The sequence below is a fragment of the Dreissena polymorpha genome, chromosome 2 (assembly GCF_020536995.1).
Source record: "Dreissena polymorpha isolate Duluth1 chromosome 2, UMN_Dpol_1.0, whole genome shotgun sequence".
Lineage (NCBI taxonomy): Eukaryota > Metazoa > Mollusca > Bivalvia > Myida > Dreissenidae > Dreissena > Dreissena polymorpha.
The window spans coordinates 6021922-6044455 of NC_068356.1; the positions used below are offsets into that span (position 1 = coordinate 6021922).

General features: G+C 34.6%; 1 protein-coding gene, 1 long non-coding RNA gene and 4 other non-coding genes across 7 annotated transcripts in view; 1 reads left to right on the forward strand and 5 right to left on the reverse strand.

Annotated features, from left to right (window-relative positions):
• LOC127865679 (uncharacterized) overlaps nucleotides 1-22534 on the forward strand; it is a 459001-nt gene that overhangs the window by 276352 nt on the left and 160115 nt on the right. The gene's annotated exons all lie outside the window — the stretch shown is intronic.
• LOC127865717 (uncharacterized) lies at nucleotides 4112-5472 on the reverse strand. Of its 2 annotated transcripts, none has more exons than XR_008042738.1 (3): nucleotides 5405-5472; nucleotides 4766-4987; nucleotides 4112-4325 (listed from the first exon to the last, which is right to left on the reverse strand). It is a non-coding gene; the product is annotated as an uncharacterized LOC127865717 (long non-coding RNA). The 2 variants fall into 2 exon arrangements; XR_008042739.1 differs by having other exon boundaries at nucleotides 4766-5002; nucleotides 5405-5453.
• On the reverse strand, nucleotides 9099-9169 carry Trnag-gcc (transfer RNA glycine (anticodon GCC)). The gene has a single exon. It is a non-coding gene; the product is annotated as a tRNA-Gly (tRNA).
• Trnag-gcc (transfer RNA glycine (anticodon GCC)) lies at nucleotides 11215-11285 on the reverse strand. Its single transcript has one exon. It is a non-coding gene; the product is annotated as a tRNA-Gly (tRNA).
• Nucleotides 18539-18609, reverse strand: Trnag-gcc (transfer RNA glycine (anticodon GCC)). The gene has a single exon. It is a non-coding gene; the product is annotated as a tRNA-Gly (tRNA).
• On the reverse strand, nucleotides 22230-22300 carry Trnag-gcc (transfer RNA glycine (anticodon GCC)). Its single transcript has one exon. It is a non-coding gene; the product is annotated as a tRNA-Gly (tRNA).

The following is a 22534-nucleotide window of genomic DNA, read 5'->3' on the forward strand; positions in this document are numbered from 1 at the left end:
GTTATTTTTAGTCAGAAATTGTGAATGGGATCCCAACTAGTATACCAGAATGCAGCATGCGCATGCGCGCTGCGCTTATCCGCTTTGGGTTTACAAAGAATGCATCTCATTTCTGTGATCGAAAAAAGAGAAACAAAAGCCGGAGCCAGCGACATCGCTCGAATTTATTCAATCTTGGCGACAAGACTAAGTGTTTGCAGAACCATAGGACGATCGTTGGAAGAGACGAAGACAGGGTAATGGCTTAAACACACGAAATGTAAGTCATATTTTAGAAGCTACGTTTAGTTTTTGGCAAGTGTTGCCTGTTTACATAGGAATTTTAGCAAAAGTTTGGATAGGTATTTAGTTTTATTGTCTGCAACGAAACCAGATACGCACTGATAACATAATTTGTTCATTGCGCGTTTTAAAATAAGCCTTTATGCCCCTATACCAAGATGTTCGTATCAACTTAATGAATTCGTTATAATTTACAAGGAACACTGTCTCCAACACGAGTCAAATGAAGCATGAAATTAATGATAAATGATGAATTTATTCGGTATAAATTATATTATAAAATATACTGGTATGCAAATGTATGTTATATTTTGTAATCAATTATCATAATATGATAATATGATTACACAGTTTATTCCCTGAGTTTAACATCAATTTTGTTGTTTTTTTAAATTGATATGTGATTAATTTTATGCTCTAAAACAAACCTTCTTTTTGAGGTATTTAGGAAGACGTGCTGGCCAAACTATTGCAAGTTTGACTGTTCAGCATAATGTTAGATCAACAAACTCTTCACCTATGCACGATCATCAGCCCCAGCCAGGTCCTGGCCTGTCATTTGTGTCACAAGGAAGTACCACACCTGGTCATGTGTCAGAAATTGGAGAGATAACATCTTACTTAGAGTATGCAAACAACCCTGTCTTAGCATATGTTAATTGATAAAATAATATATTTATATTCAATAAGATTCTATGTGCTTCCTAAAGTTCCTTGGTAATATAATTGCTTTATCTTTTTTTTACCAGAAACTTTTTATGTTATGAAAACCAGAGGATATCCGATAGCTGGTTTGTTTTCTGAACCGTTCAGATAACTTGCATGGTGATTGGTCATGAAATTATTTCAATGCCATTCTCCTCCAATCTCTAGTAGTACAGTACTTGTCAGTTAGTGACTCAAGTATGATAACTTCATCATATAATAAGCTCATAGTCATACTGGTGAATCAAGAAGCCAAGAAAAGTATTGGTAGGTTAATAAGTTAATTCTGGTGAATCAAGTAGCCCAGAAAAGTATTGGTAGGTTCATAAGTTAATACTGGTGAATCAAGTAGCCCAGAAAAGTATTGGTAGGTTCATAAGTTAATACTGGTGAATCAAGTAGCCCAGAAAAGTATTGGTAGGTTCATAAGTTAATACTGGTGAATCAAGTAGCCCAGAAAAGTATTGGTAGGTTCATAAGTTAATACTGGTGAATCAAGTAGCCCAGAAAAGTATTGGTAGGTTCATAAGTTAATACTGGTGAATCAAGTAGCCCAGAAAAGTATTGGTATGTTACCTGATTGGCATGATATGAATAAAATAATGTTTAAAATAGCAAACAACTTTCATACATAGTTATGATAAGTTTTAGTGTACATTTCAAAATTACAAATATGCTTATATGTTATTTCAGAGTAAATTGAAGGCAGCCAACAATTGGACGGTGGTGCCAATCAATGAAAAGAAGGGATACACGTACATGCACTGAGTACACAGAGATCATCAAGGAAAAAACCCTTCGATCAAAGTTCCTTTTTGATTCAGCTTATCCAAAGCTGATTGCCTCTACAATTGCCCCATATATATCCACCTGCGGCTAATGAGGAGCTGCAATATCCAATAGGTCAAGGACAAGCAACCCGGAAACAATATGAAGATTTACTCATACAAATTGGTACATGGTGTATGTAACTATGTTGTTTTAACTAACTTCAACATACAATTATTATGAATTAAAAAATTGACAAAGCTGAAATCAATGATAACCGACTATGGGTAGGAACATGTGTGAATTTGGCAGCATGGTTTTATAGGACGTATACCATTGAGTATGAAAGTGCATGTGTGACCCTGGCTGTTTTTTCAGTCAGTAGATGACTTTAGTATTTGAAATGATGCTTGAATTTATTTGTGTAATATGAAGGCGTGACCAAATGTGTGACATTATGGTCTACTGTCCTGTCATCATCATGGTGATAAAATGTGATTTTAATAAGTGAACTGCTTATAAACATAGGGCAGAAATATCATTGATAAAATACTGATGAACATAGCATACAAGTGCCCTGAAATGCCATGAGAATATGTATTTGAGTTTTAAGTGTGTAAGGTATTGTGAATTTTGTTAATTGTTTTGTTATAAAAATATAGGATCCAAAGTATTCAATCATAGATCACTCTGAAAAAGAAGAATAAGTCTGGCAAATAACTACATAAACAATGGGCCAAGTTCCAGATTTTTTTGTCACAAGTCAAGACTATTAACAGGAATTGTTTACTCTTATAGGTGTTATGTTTCATGATTTGTGTTAAGTTTTTTATGGGAGACCCATGATCAAACATGGTGAATTAATTGTTTTGTTATTACAATAGAGGATCCAAAGTATTTGATATAGGTCACTCTGAAACAGAAGAATTTGTGAAAACCTTGTCTGGCAAATAGCTAAATAAACACTGGGCTCAGCATTTTCCTGATTTTTTGTCACAAGTAAAGACTATGAACAGGAATTATTGACTCTTTTAGGTATAAGCTACTATAGTCAATGTTGAGTGTGTGCTGCACACCACATTTGTTTATGTTCCATTAACAATGACATCAAAGCACAATGCTATATATAGATTATGTATTGTTTTCCATTGTTTATCAGTCTATAAACAACCATTTATTGTAAAAGCCTTACATAAACTGTCGTAAAGATGATAAAGTGCTGTTTATCCATAAATAAAAAATTGGTGGAATTCAGAAATAATTTGATCTGTCAAATGTTGAAAGTTGGAAACATTTATTCAAAATGTTATCAATTATTGTTTTGTTTCATGAATATAAAGTATTATGTTTTGTGTTCATTATGTTATGGATTTTGTTGTTTTGGTTTAAAATGTTTTAATAAATAACATGAACAAATAAGAAGCTAGTTGTTCAATTTTGATTTATTATTACATGTATATTACACAGCAAAACATTACTGCAAGAATGTTAAGTGAACACCTTATTATAATACATGTTGAGTTCAACACTGAACAAAAGAATATGCATCAATTAAAAACAACTCATAATACATTATTATATGAAACTGCATCATGATTCAAAAGTTAACGAGCATATAGACAGCTAAAACCTAAATAGGTGAGCCTTGCCCTGGGAAAATGGGGCATAATGCATGTGCGTTAATTGTCGTACGAGATTAACATGTGCTGATCATACCAATCAGGCAGACAATTGCTGCTTTATTGTATTTTTTGTTGAAATGGAGTCTCTTAGAGAAAAACCAGATAAGGCGGAAAGTGTTGCCCCTGATTAGCCTGTGCAGTCTGCACAGCCTAATCTTGGACAATCTTAAGTACATGCATTTAACCCCCTTTTCCCAGAGCGTGGCTCAAATATTTATTAAATGATTGATTAAGTCTTCCACATAACATCTTTTAAGAAACTTTCAGTCAAACATGTTTGATGACAGGCACGGCAAAATCAGTAGTAAATTCATAGTATTAATTTGTGTTACATTATACTACTTACATATTGTTGCTGGTTATAAATGTGGAAAAAGTTTGAATATGCATTGCTAAAATACATGTTAATTTTCTAAGAACTGCCCCTTTTATTTAAGGAATACTGTATGTATGCCCCTGTAATATTTCTGATTAAAGAACAAGATAAATAAATAATTATTAATAGAACAGTAAACTTGGTTTTCATTTTGTATACAAAGGATAATTATGTTCTAAATATTTACACTATATTGAAAGAAATAAGATTACATCATTTAATAAAGAATGCATTACTGAAGATTCAAATTTAAAACAATTGTTAATCCACTTAAATGTTGCAAGCATTCTTAAACAAGACTAAAAAAGCTGTTAACAATAATTTTATTAACTACTTCCTTTCAAAAAAAAAGGCAGGTACAGTTTTGTTGTCGTCACGTTGAAGGTGTCCATGTATCCAAAGGATGTACTGTGATCAATCTGTGTCCTCCACATCTTCAGTGCCAACACGTTGTTCCGAAATGTTTCCTGGATAAGGAGGGTGAGAGGATCAGTCACCACTTAACCCTTTTTCTGAAAAATATGAACACATAAAAAACTAAAAAACCCTTGCTAAATCTATCTATATATATGTATATATATATATATTAGCTGTTATTGTCCAACTTTTAAGATGCAGGAACATAATGGCCACTGTTTCGACAGTAAATGAGTTTAATTTTCTACACTTTTGATTTTAAGCTGAGACAATTACATGAGTAGTTTTACGTGTTCTATATTAATATTACACGCAACAATATTTGATAAAGATAAAATGCATTACTAATTCCGTTAAACAGGCCCACAGACAAATAAAATATTTGATATAGATAAAATGCATTAATAATTCCGTTAAAAAGTCCACAGAAAAATAACATATTTGAAATAGATAAAGTGCATTATTAATTCTGTTAAACAGGCCCACAGAAAAATAAACATGAAAAAGGGGTCTTATTCAACAACAGTAAACATACTGGTCTCTGGCTTGTACAGTATTGTCAGGCCATGCCACAACAAAGCTGGTCTTCATCATGGTCTACCAAATGGACAATTCTTGCAAACACACCATCATGGTTAGCTTGAGGATGGTCCAAGCTGGGCCAGGACAGGCTGTCAGTGATAACTGCTGACTGTCTGGCAGCAATTTCCTTCAACAGCTCCTATGCTTCCGTATAAGTAAGGTGGTCTATGATATCCTTGAAAAGACATTTCTGCATTTAACAATAAATGTTTTGAACATAAAGCTAAGAATTTTGACACAAGATGAGCTACATGTACATATATAATTTTTTATTTTTCATGACACCATTTTTAAACATTCCTGTCAGTTTTTTTTTGTAAAATTTCAATATTCACCTAATGTAGTGTAGGATCATTTTTTAAATTCTTTGCTCATGTAGTAACAGTTTTACATACAAAGACTTTGTTTTATATATCAACAATAAGTGCGTTGAACTGTGTTTTTTCTGTTTCCATTCAAGAATAATGTGAAATGACACATATTTTTTTCAATGAAATCTCAACTTGCCTGAATATCTGAAAACATTATCTACAAATTATTTCAATATTCTCAAATGAAATCAACAGAAAAAAATGCAGCTAAATAAGTATACCTTTTCTGTTTCTTGTACCAAAGTGACAAAATCCAGTGATCCCTTCTTCATAAACTTCTTGGATTTATGGTCTCTATTAAAAAGTGAGTTGTAAATATGTGGTATTATTATCTAATAAGTGTTCTTCAACATTCAGGAAATAAAATCTTGAGGATATTCAAAACAATTGAAAAAAGAGGAATATCCAGAATATTCTTGGCTTTTACAAATATAATGATACATGCATTTCAGATGACCTGTATTTGATTTATTCAAAATACAATGTACTGTTGAAATACACATTTATAAAAATATATACGTGCTTTGCTAAATTAACAAAGAATATAAAGATAAAATACTTTAAATAAAGAAACAATCAGATGCACGAACAAAAATTGGGGCGAGTTGTCTCTTGGTTGGAGCGAGTGACCATATGTTTGATGCGAGTTTGTTTTGGGGCAAGTTGGTATTGAGGCGAGTTGTCTGGCGCCAGCTACATGCATTTGATGCCATGAATTATTAAACTGTGTTACTATTTTCAAAAATATTTTGGTTACTCAGTTTATTTATAAAAAAGCTGTGCAGAAGAAACTGATATAAATACATTTTAACCCTTTGCATGCTGGGAAATTTGTCATCTGCTAAAATTTCATCCGCTGAATTTCTAAAATTAGCCATTTCTTTGATTTTTTTCAAAGAATACTATCAGAATAGCAAACAGTTTGGATCCTGATGAGACGCCACGTTTTGTGGCGTCTCATCTGGATCCAAACTGTTTGCAAAGGCCTTCAAAATTCGGTTCCAGCGCTTAAAGGGTTAACTATGAGTTTTGGGTTTAAATTAATAAACTACCAGTACCATTCAAATGCATTTTAGTTAATAATAAATGGCATTGTCATACAACACACAATAATGAATATGTCAATAAATGCACAGCATCTTGAATTGCCTGCCAACAAATAATGTTGTCACTGTCAGTTATGAGGAAAGAAAAAGATACTGTAGTGTTTAAATGATCTCAGTACTCCAAGGCTAATGATAAATTTAAATTTATTTACGCGAATACTAAAGTTAATTCTGTATTCAACTTGGCTTTTAATTTTAGTCTCTATCTGTAACTTAAGTGTAAACGAGAGAATCAGTATTTACGCGTTCTGTGATGTATATGCATATAGACGAGTTAACGCGTGACGTCACACGCACCTGCAAAGTTTAGACTCCGCCCACTGGTTGGCAAAAGAGGTGCAATTTATATAAGCGCATATAGAGGAGGTTGACGAAATCTTCGTTTTTAATGATAATCATGCACAATATCGAATATAATTTTACTAATTATGTCTGAATAAAACATTAGCATGCAAGGAAATGCATCTTTGGAACGATTTTATTGTTTTTATTATTATTTGTTTTACTGACAACGAACTCGGGAGTGGAACACAATCTAAGAGCTCGGTATGTGGTTAAACAAAAATCTCTCTACTTGGCACTTCATCGCGACCATTTTTAGTTAAAAACTTCTCAGAAATTGAAATTCTGTCAGAATGAATTAAATTTAATGAACGAAAACAAATAAGGATAAAAACAAACAACGAATAGGTCAATTGTATGTACGCGACATAGGGTAACTGATTTGAACCTTTATGTGTCTGGAAAAACTTACCTTCTTACACATTCAATAAATTCTTTTATTTAATGTTATTGTTTTATTTTATTGTTCACACTAATTTTGGCACTCTTTGTTGCAGCATTTATATCCCGGTGTATAATTGCACCTTTGTTATCACAAACCGATTATCTCGTTATGATCGGATACTGTCCAGACAATTACAAAGAAAACATGGTGTCATAAACCCAGGGACCTACACTTGGACCCCTGCATAAACCACATGTTGCAGACGAGTGTCTGGTCAGTAAACATAAGTCACGATACCTCTATGTCATCTCTTTGCATATTGAGCAATCATTTAAGCCACATTTTAAAGCTAAAAATACTGATAAGTTAATTTTTTATGAAATATTTTAACAAAAATGAAGACATTTGTCGGAAATGTATTAACGGGAACGAGTGTATATATTTATTAGCCAGTTAAACTTAATAATACATTGTTTAATAACTATACATTTAAATATTGTGCAATTTTACTGCTATGCAATTAAGGTATTTAACGGGTACCGGCAAAAGTTAACTCCGCTATTATGTGTAAAGATTGTACATTACTGCAGGGTCCGAAACACGATCATGAACATAAGCAGTCACAAAAGGGGCCGTTAGATAAATTAAATATATGCATCTATCATAAAATGCTATATTTTTATTACTCCTTATTACTAATAGAGATTTCAATATACATGCAAAGACAGTTACATTTGGGTAATTAATATGCAGGGTTTTTCCGTTTGTATGGTAAATTGAATTTATATTCATTCAATGTAAACGAAACGTAAATTCATTCAATGTAAAAGAAAATTACCACAATATTTAAAAATAGTACTGTATTCCGCTTTTTAGGGCTTTTTTTATAATTGATTAATTAAATGCACCTCTGACTCTATTGATCGCTGATAAAATAAAACACCATCCACACCACTTAAAATTATAATACAATTAAAATATGTTTTATTAGTGTTTAAATATAATTTATTCAAGTCTTATTATCAGAAAGAATACGGCTAATTTATTGTTTTGTTTTGTGGAATTGTCAGTATTAAGTCTTCCGATCAATTTTACTCTATGCTAATAACTACTTCGTATTTTTATGAAGAGGAAATTTTATTTGTGAATATACATTTATTTGGTACTAAATATGCTATATTTGCACTTTTTTAAAAAGAGTTTTAATGTTTATTTCGTATTTATTATCAATTTATTGACTAAACAAAAGCCCTTTATACATGTTTTACGTTACTGTAACCAGTGTTTTTGCCAACCAGTCAGTGCGCATGCGCGGAAAATCCCGAATGTAAACAATAACAATTAACTCGTCTATACTTATGTAACGAAAACGAATCAGTTGATCAGTTATACTATTTTAATCTACTTTTAAAAAAAAAATCATACGCACTATTGAGTTTTACAATAAAAAACATATTTTACCTTCTTCTTCCGTGTTTGACAATACAGATTCCGCCATATTTGTTGTTGTTATTGTTGCTGTCACAATGCGTGTTTATATTTAAATTTATATTTAAAATCTATATTTAGTCGGGGAAAAAAACCGATCCAAGGGTCAGTGGTTCGAGCCTTGGTGCGGCTTACTTTTTTCTTTCTTATTTTAATTTTATTTTTGTTTTATACTCGAGCACGTTGTTTGCGATGTTTAAATATATCAATTTAAAGCATTAAATGAAAAACTTCAAAAAATGCAATTTAAGTGTGAACAAGACCCTTTAAGTATAGACGGACTTTCGTCGTCCGCTTCTGCTCTGAGATCGTTCCTGAGAGAATGGAGTTTAGTTGAAGTGGGTAGTTGTTCAGGTCAATGTACTGTAAATAAATTGTCATATACATAAATTATGAGAAATAAAAAACTTCTAAACGCTTGACTCGTTCCTTATGTGAACGAGAACAATACAACTCAAAAATCGATACATTAAGAATCTCGAAAAATTTAAAGATCAAAGACACATGCCGATTAAAGACTTATTAAGAACACTCGTCATTATTCTTCTTTATTCAGAATGTGCAAAATAGTATTAATAAACATTTTTAAAAACGTGCATCGGCCGGGAATCGAACCCGGGCCGCCCGCGTGGCAGGCGAGCATTCTACCACTGAACCACCGATGCGCTTATTTTATATAGGCCACTTTCAACGTCTCCAAATGCATTCGACGTAAATCGATCAATCATTTTTATTTTTTTAAAGCGATGGACAATTTAACATGTTTAAAATGAAACGCCGTTTATTATACAGTAATATTATATACGTTTCAATTTAATATGTTGCGTGAAACAATGGTCTATTACCGCTATACATAGGTATGTACAGAATAACGCAGATGTAATGCCATTTTCATTAAAGTATTCGTCTGCTAGGTTGTATTACCTGAATACGTTTTGTAAAAAAAGCATGATCAAAGTGTCTCCAGATAAACACAACGGAGCAAAATTCTGATACAACAGCACTGTAAAATAAACTTTCCGACAAAAGGTCGACTCATAAATTATGGAAAAAACGTATTGCCGAAAATTTAGAGTCACGACAAGTAATAAATATTTAGAAGATCTTATTGAGTCAGGGGGGCACGCGTATACGGGAGCTAACCGCGTTTAAGTGAGAAAGTTGTTGCAAAACTTCAAAGATGGCGTCGTTTGTTGGATTTTCTTAAAGGAAGGGAGGATAGTTTCACCCGGTAAGCCCCTTTGTATTTATAATTATTTTAAATGAATACGCCGTTTCGGCTCTCCGGTGTGTGTGCTTCCCTCGGTTTTTTGTTTAAAGATCGTAGACGTCGAGATAAAAAAGTTATTGAAGGAAAACCGTCCACAAATCTGTTGTCTACTTACGGGACGTTCGAGATATTGGATGTACAAATATCATTTTCTCTTATAATACACAGTATTGACACACATGAACAGTAAAATATAAATAAAATCATGATTATTTCATTATACCAACGCCGTTTTATCACTGATAATTAATTTATTGGCAAACATTATTTGTTTAACCCCCTTATTTGGAACTGACTTCCTTTTAAGCACATTTGGGACCTGACTTCCATATGACAAACAGCTCTTTCATATGTAAAAGAGCTCGACATGATATACCTACCCATCTTAAATAAAGTGTGTATGTGTACTTCAATATTATAGTTTTATAGCATGTTACGTGGTGCAATATAAGTGTTTTCTTGATCACGTTACTTATTGTAGAATAATAATAATGCTGTTCGAAAAACCTGCCGACCATTTGAATAAATTCACCTATTTTCAAGAAGATGGGTTGTGCGGTGGCTGATGTACGAGATAATAGAACGTTTATCTTTCAGTAATATTTTAATTAATTTCATGTATTTTATGACGTGTCGACCTTCTTCTGCTATGAACTTTTTTTAACCATTATTTTACTGTCTTTTCAGATGATGCAGGTTAAAGGGCGAAAATAAGTGCATCTTTCGTTGCAGTATATGTAATGAGGAATTTTATATCAGGGGAGGATTGAGATATCATGCCCCATTCATTGACCACATGAGTTTAAATGTAGAATATGCAAGAAAGAATCCTTCAACAGAGCCGGACTCAAACAGCAAATAAAAAACACGAACATAACAAAACATGTACAGCTGATGTTTGTATTGTTTTTGTTTTATTTATAAAGTCTACATAGACACGTCTGACATATAATTGCTATGAGTGCTACTTACTTACACGTTTTATTCCGTATATGTCATGATGCTAGTTTCTCACTTTGTTATGAAAATAAACCATTATCTGTGTTACGTCATTTCTTCCTACGATGTCTCTGCATAAATTTTCAATTGTATTCAGCACTTACATACATGATAAAAAAAGATCTGGGTCGGATTTAATTCGTTATGCATTTGACATATTAACATTACTTACGATTAGAAGGCAATGTTAGGAACAAACGAAATAATCTTTCTAAGTGAACCAATACTTTATTCCCTCAATACCCACAGCCATAAATAATATGTATTCACATAGGTATAAAAGAGAAAAAACATACATGTATAAAAAAATCGATACATTAAGAATCTCGAAAATTTAAATATCAAAGACAAATGCCGATTAAAGACTTATTAAGAACACTAGTCATTATTCTTCTTTATTCAGAATGTTCAAAATAGTATTAATTAACATTTTTAAAAACGTGCATCGGACGGGAATCGAACCCGGGCCGCCCGCGTGGCAGGCGAGCATTCTACCACTGAACCACCGATGCGCTTATTTTATATAGGCCACTTTCAACGTCTCCAAACGCATTCGACGTAAATCGATAAATCATTTTTATTTTTTTAAAGCGATGGACAATTTAACATTTTTAAAATGAAACGCCGTATATTATACAGTAATATTATATACGTTTCAATTTAATATGTTGCGTGAAACAATTGTCTATTACCGGTATACATAGGTATGTACAGAATAACGCAGATGTAATGCCATTTTCATTAAAGTATTCGTCTGCTAGGTTGTATTACCTGAATACGTTTTGTAAAAAAGCATGATCAAAGTGTCTCCAGATAAACACAACGGAGCAAAATTCTGATACAACAGCACTGTAAAATAAACTTTCCGACAAAACATCGACTCATAAATTATGGAAAAAACGTATTGCCGAAAATTTAGAGTCACGACAAGTAATAAATATTTAGAAGATCTTATTGAGTCAGGGGAGCACGCGTATACGGGAGCTTACCGCGTTTAAGTGAGAAAGTTGTTGCAAAACTTCAAAGATGGCGTCGTTTGTAGGATTTTCTTAAAGGAAGGGAGGATATATTCACCCGGTAAGCCCCTTTGTATTTATAATTATTTTAAATGAATACGCCGTTTCGGCTCTCCGGTGTGTGTGCTTCCCTCGGTTTTTTGTTTCAAGATCGTAGACGTCGGGATAAAAAAGTTATTGAAGGAAAACCGTTCACAAATCTGTTGTCTACTTACGGGACGTTCGAGAAATTGGATGTACAAATATCATTTTCTCTTATAATACACAGTATTGACACACATGAACAGTAAAATATAAATAAAATCATGATTATTTCATTTTACCGACGCCGTTTTATCACTGATAATTAATTTATTAGCAAACATTATTGGTTTAACCCCCTTATTTGGAACTGACTTCCTTTTAAGCACATTTTGGGACCTGACTTCCATATGACAAACAGCTCTTTCATATGTAAAAGAGCTTGACATGATATACCTACCCATCTTAAATAAAGTGTGTATGTGTACTTCAATATTATAGTTTTATAGCATGTTACGTGGTGCAATATAAGTGTTTTCTTTATCACGTTACTTACTGTAGAATAATAATAATGCTGTTCGAAAAACCTGCCGACCAATTGAATAAATTCACCTATTTTCAAGAAGATGGGTTTTGCGGTGGCTGATGTACGAGATAATAGAACGTTTATCTTTCAGTAATATTTTAATTAATTTCATGTATTTTATGACGTGTCGACCTTCTTCTGCTATGAACTTTTTTAAACCATTCTTTTACTGTCTTTTCAGATGATGCAGGTTAAAGGGCGAAAATAAGTGCATCTTTCGTTGCAGTATATGTAATGAGGAATTTTATATCAGGGGAGGATTGATATATCATGCCCCATTCATTGACCACATGAGTTTAAATGTAGAATATGCAAGAAAGAATCCTTCAACAGAGCCGGACTCAAACAGCAAATAAAAAACACGAACATAACAAAACATGTACAGCTGATGTTTGTAGTGTTTTTGTTTTATTTATAAAGTCTACATAGACACGTCTGACATATAATTGCTATGAGTGCTACTTACTTACACGTTTTATTCCGTATATGTCATGATGCTAGTTTCTCACTTTGTTATGAAAATAAACCATTATCTGTGTTACGTCATTTCTTCCTACGATGTCTCTGCATAAATTTTCAATTGTATTCAGCACTTACATACATGATAAAAAAAGATTTGGGTCGGATTTAATTCGTTATGCATTTGACATATTAACATTACTAACGATTAGAAGGCAATGTTAGGAACAAACGAAATAATATTTCTAAGTGAACCAATACTTTATTCCCTCAATACAACAGCCATAAATAATATGTATTCACATAGGTATAAAAGAGAAAAAACATACATGTATAAAAATTATATTGATCACTTCTACTGAAATCATATCGTGTATTGCATTTGCGCAAATCTTTCTATCCACTACAAATTCACTTTTTGCGATTATAATATAGTGACCAACTCAGACCTGGTTCAAAAGAGGGTCGTCCAAAATGTGTCACATCAAAGTCACATACATGTATCAGTATCGTTATGGTAAAACGCGTTAAATGTCATTGTATTAAATAAACAATTCATATTTAAGTATCATAATAAAACATCCACCGATATGCATCTTCTAAGCAGATGTCAGGTATTCCAAATTGCTTCATGTATTCCGAATCGCAACAATGGCAGTAAAGTGGTTGCATCAACCTTATACTAGTATCAAACCGGCTTTACCCTCTTCTGTTTTTCATAACACTTTTATTGCACGTATATGTGATTGTTTGGCAAGGTACTTCGACGTAATCTTTTTTGTTTGATTGGTGGGTTTTCATGTACCTATCGCATTCTAGAGCGGTACACACTTCGTTTCGCCATCTTTTTTAATCTTGGCATCCTCAACATACTAGTATATAACAGGCGTCTAGATATCTGGAAATAGTAAGCATAGTATTCCGTTGGATGCATATTCAAACAGAAGTATGTTCATATGTGTTAAAATAAACAGTTAAGAATAACACTGTGTTAATAATACCGTCGAATGTCTTATATTACACACACTAAACGTTAGCGTTAAGTACGCGATAATAGCCGATAAAACATATAATAAAAATTAATAATATAACAATTAATAGAAAAAAATAACTCTTGATTTCTTCAAGTGAAAATGTTTTCCAAGACATTCGCACCAATGCGGAATTCATTCACGAAAGTTATTTCGCATAAAACCTTCTAACATAGGAAAGAGCTGTTAATCATTTGGAAGTCAGGTCCCAAAATGTGCTTAAAAGGAAGTTTAGTTCCAAAAATGGGGGTTAACCCGTTATAATTCGGCATTGAATGAATTACTAGACATAAAAACGCGTCGAGATAATAAAATATTTGTAATTTATGATATTTTTTACTGTACACATGCACAAATACTGTTTATTATGAGAGAAAATGATATTCAAACATCCAACATCTCGAAGGTCAAGAAATTAAACAACAAATGTGTCGACGGTTTTGCTTCAAGAACTTATTTATTCCGACGTCTACGGTTTTGAAATAAAAAACTGAGGGGAGCACAAACACCGTAGAGCCGAAAGGGCTTATTCATTTAAAAGAAATATAAATTTAAACTGGCTTACCGGGTGAAAATATCCGCCACTCCTTCACGAAAAACACTTAAACGACGTTTTGCAACAACTTTCTCACTTATACCTCCCGTATACGCGTGCCCCCTGTTGAGTATCAATCAATAAAACATATGGATGTTCGTTCATTTGAGCATGGAAATAACACTTCAATATTGAAAAGCATTGTTTGATTATTACACCGATGTTTCATGTAAATAAATTATATGAAATTATGAAGTTTAAAACGTTCGGCTCGTTCCTTATTTGAACGAGCACAATACAATATCGAAAATCGATACATTAAGATTACAGAAAATTATCAAAGACACGTGTTGGTTTAAGATTTTTTTTATTCAGATTAATTTCATTCGTTATTATTCGTCTATATTCATAACGATCAAATAGATTATTTATAAACATTTATAAAACCTGCATCGGCCGGGAATCGAACTCGAGTCACCCGCATGGCAGGCGGTGCACTCATTGTTAGAGACCACTTTCAACGTTGCCAAACGCACTCGGCGTAAACCGATGGACCATTTATCATTTTGAAACATAGTTGCTCTTTTGCCAAAACGGGGTTTTATGTGTTGGTGACATTTATCACGAAATCTAGAATTTAGTTTCAAAGTATATAAATTGTTTTGGCACGGTATTGCCATATTTCAACTATATTTCCGTCAAATCTTGGGTAAGTCTTTTACATTTAAAACGTTTCATTATTAACTACGGTAAATATTCCAAGCTTAACGACACTTAAAAATAAATGTGTTTTGTATCCGCAAATAAATATTTTAAAATAAGTATACAGGTGTCCGGAAATACAGAGACAAAAATGGTAAGCAGAACATAGTTTTAAAAATGTTAAACGGTCCATCGGTTAACGACGAGTGCGTTTCGAATTTTTGAAAGTGGCCTTTTACAATAAGCGCATCGGTGGTTCAGTGGTAAAATGCTCGTCTGCCACGCGGGCGCCCCGAGTTTGATTCCCGGCCGACGCACGTTTTATAAATATTTATAAATACTGTATTTGATCGTTATGCATTATGACGAATGTTACATTCTTCATAAATCTTAGATCAATATGTGTTTTTGATAAAATATTCAAGAATCTTACTGTATCGATTTTCGAGTTGTATTGTTCTCGTTCAAATAATGAAGGATTTATAAACAGTGACCTCTACAACCTCAAACAGACTTTTGTCTACTTCAGAACAATCCCAGACCAGAAGCGGACTACGAAAGTTCGTCCGTTCTTAAGAGGCGGTAGTGCGTAGTCTTAAGGCAGGAAAACCTCCGGGAATGGAAAACGTCCCTACCGAAATGATTACGCTCAGAGGAAAAGCACCAACTGCAGCAATGACGGCACTATGCATAAATATCTTGGATAATAATAATTGGCCCAATGACTAGAGCTAGTCACTGGTCACATCTCTACCTAAAAATGGGCAAACTCAAGTTGTGCACTTAATACCGTACCATCGGCCTCATCAGTCATCCCAGCAAAGTCCTGCTACGCATTATCTTTAATTGATTGAAAAGTAAGGCCGAGGAACTACTGATCGAAAAGCAGGCTGGATTCTGAGCTGGGCGGAGCACAGTGGCACAGATTGTCAACTGCAGTATCATCATTGAGAAACACCTGCAACACACTTATGAACTCCTCTACAACTTCATTGACTTTCAAAAAGCTTTCGACCGCGTGTGGCATGATGGCCTATGGGATGATATGAGATGATTCAACATTAACAAAGGGCTGGTGCAAGTCATACAACAACTTTACGTAAGGGATGTCTGCTCTCTCCCGTCCCTTTCAAACTTTTCATTGATAAGATACATGTAATACATTAGACTGCTCATTACCACAACCTTTTATCGCCATCGGTAAAATACCCATCTCCATCTTGAGATTCGTTGATTATATCGGCCTAATGGGTGGCGCCAGCAGTAAACTTCAAGATCTCAGACTCTATGAAAGAGCACGAGCATAAGTGATGGAGGTCAGCACAGAGAAGTCGAAGATCACGGTGAACAGCACGACCAACACCAGTGCAGATATCAACTTGAAGTATGATACCAGTACCGGTGAGGTCTGAAAAGAAATTGCCATGGCGACCGCAGAAATGGCCGGACTGAGCAAGTTTTGGACAAGCGGTTCCATCAGATTTCCCACCACGTAAGGCTCTTCTTGTCCCGCGTAGTATCCATCCTACATTACGGCTGCGAGACTTGCACGCTTCACGCGCTTAACGAACGAGCGCAGTGTAAATGTATTTGAACATAAATGTTTCTGAAGATTGCTCCGCCTCTCATACACCGAGCATAAGACCAACGAGAATGTCCTGATATGTCTGCAGCATTTGTTGGTCCACAAAAGCCATTTCTATCGACCGTAAAAGGCCGAAAGCTGGCTTGGTTTGAACACGTCATAAAGCACGTCTCTTTTTGCAAGACTGTTCTCCGGGGCACGCTAGAGGGAGGTAAACGTCGAGGCCATCAGATAACAAAAAGACTGAATGGACAATGTAAAATAGTGGACATCCCTTCCCATGAATGAATAACCTTCAGCAGCACAAACATGACCTGACTGGAGGTGGATTTCTGTATCATCTCCCCTTATTTTCCTCCAACGGCCAGAGCGGTCAAGGGAATGATGATGATTGTGATTTGCATGACACACCGATGGAATAATCAGACAGTGCTTTTCAATAGTCAGGTTATATTTTCAATGCTCAATTGAATCAATAGTAAGTATTAAATCACGGTTTAATTACTAAAATAACTACACGTCTTTTAAATTAATAATTGATTACGATTTCACAATATTCACTAGCATTTGAGAGCTTCAAATCCCGGACAAACCGTTATATGTTAAAGGTTATTCAGTGTCGAACTAATTTTAATGTCTGGATGTTTATTTAATATAGCATTGGAAATATAACAGCAAAAGTGTTAAGCATTGTCTGATTATTTCAGCAATGTTTAATGTAAATCATCATCATCATCATCATTCCCTTGACCGGTTTGTTTATTGGAGGAAAATGAGGGACAACGATACAAATATCCTCCTCCTGCCAAATCTAATGTGTCTTGCTGAGAATAATTTACCCATGGGAAGGGATATCAACTCTTTGACATCGTCGATCCAGCTTTTCTTCTGACGGCCGTGAGATCGTCCTCCCTCTAGCTTGCCCTAGAGAACAGTCGTGCACAGAGAGTACTTTCTGGTGACGTGTCCAAACCAAGCCAGCTTTCGTCGTTTGACGGTCGACAGTAGGGGCTCTGGAAAAACAAACATAGGCCACCATGCCACACGCTTTCGAACGCTTTCTTAAAGTCAATGAAGCTGTGGAATAGCTCACTTCGGTGTTACAGGTGTTTCTCAATGATGATTCTGAAGTTAAAGATGGGTTCCACTGTGCTCCGCCAAACTCTGAATCAGCCTGCTCTTCAGCCAGCAGTGCCTCGGCCTTACTTTTCAATTGATTAAGGATTATGCGTAGCATGACTTTGCCGGGATGACTGATGAGGCTTATTGTGCGTTAATTATCGCACAACTTGAGATTCCCCTTTTTCGGTAGAGGTATGAACAGTGACTGGGGCCACTCATTTGGGCCATTTCTTCTCCTCAAAATTTTGGCATAGTGCCATCATAGTGCCATTATCGCTGCAGTCGTTGCCTCTTCTCCGTGCTAAATCAGCTCAGAAGGGACGTTGTCCATCCGGGGATTTTCCTGCCTTAAGACTACGCACTGCCTCCTCCACCTCTGCCTTAAGTATAGACGGCTTTCGTCGTCCGCTTCTGCTCTGAGATCGTTCCTGAGAGAATGGAGTCTAGTTGAAGTGGGTAGTTGTTCAGGTCAATGTACTGTAAATAAATTGTCATATACATAAATTATGAGAAATAAAAAACTTCTAAACGCTTGACTCGTTCCTTATGTGAACGAGAACAATACAACTCAAAAATCGATACATTAAGAATCTCGAAAAATTTAAAAATCAAAGACACATGCCGATTAAAGACTTATTAAGAACACTCGTCATTATTCTTTTTTATTCAGAATGTGCAAAATAGTATTAATAAACATTTTTAAAAATGTGCATCGGCCGGGAATCGAACCCGGGCCGCCCGCGTGGCAGGCGAGCATTCTACCACTGAACCACCGATGCGCTTATTTCTATGCCACCTTTAATGTTTCTAAACCCAGTTGGCGTATATCTTTGGATCGCTTTAGTAGTATTTTAAATGTTGAATTTATGATCAAATCTACAATTTGGTTAAACTGCGTATACATTCTTTTGGCACGGTAATGCCATATTTGCATATTAATTGGGTCATGTCTTTGATAAATCTTTTGCATTTAAATAGTTTCATTTTAAAGGGGCCTTTTCACAAATTTTGGCATGTTTTTAAGTTTGTCATTAAATGCTTTATATTGATAAATATAAACATAGGATCTTACAAGCTTCAGAAAAAAATCAAGAATTAAATTTTAAAAAGGAAAAAAAGGTAACTCTCAGCAGGGCTCGAGCCACTGGCCCCTAAAGTCCTGGAGTAAAAATTGGTAAACAACTTACACCATTCGGCCATCCTTCCTGATACAATGACGGATGTATTTTATACTTTATATAAGCAATCCTCGTAGTTTCACAAAATTTAACGACAACAACAGAACTCTCCAAATTATTAATTCGTTTCGCGTTGCCACGCTTTATAATTTTCAGATTTTTAAATCGTCAAAATATAATGGCTTTTTTAGAACATGGGGAATGTTCAGTATTACTGTTTCCTCACAAATATCATAACTAAAAACGGAAATTTGCGAATGTGAAACAACTTTTTTCAATTTTGTGAATTTACCCAACCGTGAAAAGGCCCCTTTAAACTACCGGACTTGCTAAACGTTTTACGACACTTAAAAATAATTATTGTTTTCATATTCGAAAATTAAGATACAAAACATGTATATGTGTCGGGAAATTTAAAGAAAAAATACAGATGTTCGAACATTAAAAGACTAACAATATTGCAATGCCGATCGGAAACGGGTATACAATATATGTAGCGTATATTGCTTCAAAGAATAATAGCTCGTGCTTGTTAAATACCTCGCCTTATAATATACAGCAATGCTATATACGTTTCACGTTAAGATGTTGCGTAAAACCGTTGTCTATTACCGGTATACATAGTTATGAACCTAATAACGCATATGTAATGGTCTTTTGCATAAAAGTAATCGGCTGCTAGGTTTATTACCTCAATACATTTTGTAAAAAGGCAGGATCAAAGTGTCACCAGATAAACGCAACGGGGAAGAATTCAGTTAACGAAGAATTGTAAATTAAGTATTCCGTAAAAGGTAGAGTCATACATTATGAAAAAAAAACGTATTTCTAAAAATTTCGAATCACGAAAAATAATAAATATTTTCAAGATGTTATTCAGTATGAAACTAATTTAAATGTCTTTATGTTTATCCAATTGAGCATTCTAAATAAAACCTCAATACTGCACAGCATTGTCTGATTACCAGGGTATTCCGCCGATGTAGCATGTAAATATATTATGAGAAATAAGGATAAGGAAGTTTAAAACGCTGTGCTCATTCTTTATTTGAACGAAAACAATACAACTCGAGAATCGATACATTAAGATTCTTGCAAATTTTAAATATCAATATCACACATGTCGATTACAGATTTATGAAAAATGCTACATTCGTCATTATTCTTCTTTTAAACGATAAAGTTTATTTATTATTATGTATAAACATTTATTAAAATGTGCATCGTCCGGGAATCGAACCCGTAACGCCCGCGTGGCAGGCGAGTAATCTACCACTGAACCTCCGATGCGCTTTTTTTAATGCCACTTTTAACTTTATGAAACACAAACGGCGTAAACATATAACATATGGACCGTCAATACGTTTGCAAAAAAAAGCAAGAACAAAGTGTCACCGAAAAAACCCAACAAGACATAATTCCGGTAAAAAGCATTGTTACCACTTGTCCGAAAAATGCAGAATCACTAATTATGGTAAAAAACGTATGTCCGAAAATTTAGAGTCACGACAAAAAAATTAGTTTGGCTAAAAACGGGTTTGTCGGAAAATTCAGAGTGTCCGAAATGTTAAAGTAATAACAGTATATTTGAAGTTAAAATCCTCTGACAGCTCGTGATGAAGTTTAAGATGCGTCCTTTTCCCGTAATATCAATGTATGTATGTATGTATGTATGTATGTATGTATGTATGTATGTATGTATGTATGTATGTATGTATGTATGTATGTATGTATGTATGTATGTATGTATGTATGTATGTATGTATGTATGTATGTATGTATGTATGTATGTATGTATGTATGTATGTATGTATGTATGTATGTATGTATGTATGTATGTATGTATGTATGTATGTATGTATGTATGTATGTATGTATGTATGTATGTATGTATGTATGTATGTATGTATGTATGTATGTATGTATGATTACGATTTCACAATATTCACTAGCATTTGAGAGCTTCAAATCCCGGACAAACCGTTATATGTTAAAGGTTATTCAGTGTCGAACTAATTTTAATGTCTGGATGTTTATTTAATATAGCATTGGAAATATAACAGCAAAAGTGTTAAGCATTGTCTGATTATTTCAGCAATGTTTAATGTAAATCATCATCATCATCATCATCATTCCCTTGACCGGTTTGTTTATTGGAGGAAAATGAGGGACAACGATACAAATATCCTCCTCCTGCCAAATCTAATGTGTCTTGCTGAGAATAATTTACCCATGGGAAGGGATATCAACTCTTTGACATCGTCGATCCAGCTTTTCTTCTGACGGCCGTGAGATCGTCCTCCCTCTAGCTTGCCCTAGAGAACAGTCGTGCACAGAGAGTACTTTCTGGTGACGTGTCCAAACCAAGCCAGCTTTCGTCGTTTGACGGTCGACAGTAGGGGCTCTGGAAAAACAAACATAGGCCACCATGCCACACGCTTTCGAACGCTTTCTTAAAGTCAATGAAGCTGTGGAATAGCTCACTTCGGTGTTACAGGTGTTTCTCAATGATGATTCTGAAGTTAAAGATGGGTTCCACTGTGCTCCGCCAAACTCTGAATCAGCCTGCTCTTCAGCCAGCAGTGCCTCGGCCTTACTTTTCAATTGATTAAGGATTATGCGTAGCATGACTTTGCCGGGATGACTGATGAGGCTTATTGTGCGTTAATTATCGCACAACTTGAGATTCCCCTTTTTCGGTAGAGGTATGAACAGTGACTGGGGCCACTCATTTGGGCCATTTCTTCTCCTCAAAATTTTGGCATAGTGCCATCATAGTGCCATTATCGCTGCAGTCGTTGCCTCTTCTCCGTGCTAAATCAGCTCAGAAGGGACGTTGTCCATCCGGGGATTTTCCTGCCTTAAGACTACGCACTGCCTCCTCCACCTCTGCCTTAAGTATAGACGGCTTTCGTCGTCCGCTTCTGCTCTGAGATCGTTCCTGAGAGAATGGAGTCTAGTTGAAGTGGGTAGTTGTTCAGGTCAATGTACTGTAAATAAATTGTCATATACATAAATTATGAGAAATAAAAAACTTCTAAACGCTTGACTCGTTCCTTATGTGAACGAGAACAATACAACTCAAAAATCGATACATTAAGAATCTCGAAAAATTTAAAAATCAAAGACACATGCCGATTAAAGACTTATTAAGAACACTCGTCATTATTCTTTTTTATTCAGAATGTGCAAAATAGTATTAATAAACATTTTTAAAAATGTGCATCGGCCGGGAATCGAACCCGGGCCGCCCGCGTGGCAGGCGAGCATTCTACCACTGAACCACCGATGCGCTTATTTCTATGCCACCTTTAATGTTTCTAAACCCAGTTGGCGTATATCTTTGGATCGCTTTAGTAGTATTTTAAATGTTGAATTTATGATCAAATCTACAATTTGGTTAAACTGCGTATACATTCTTTTGGCACGGTAATGCCATATTTGCATATTAATTGGGTCATGTCTTTGATAAATCTTTTGCATTTAAATAGTTTCATTTTAAAGGGGCCTTTTCACAAATTTTGGC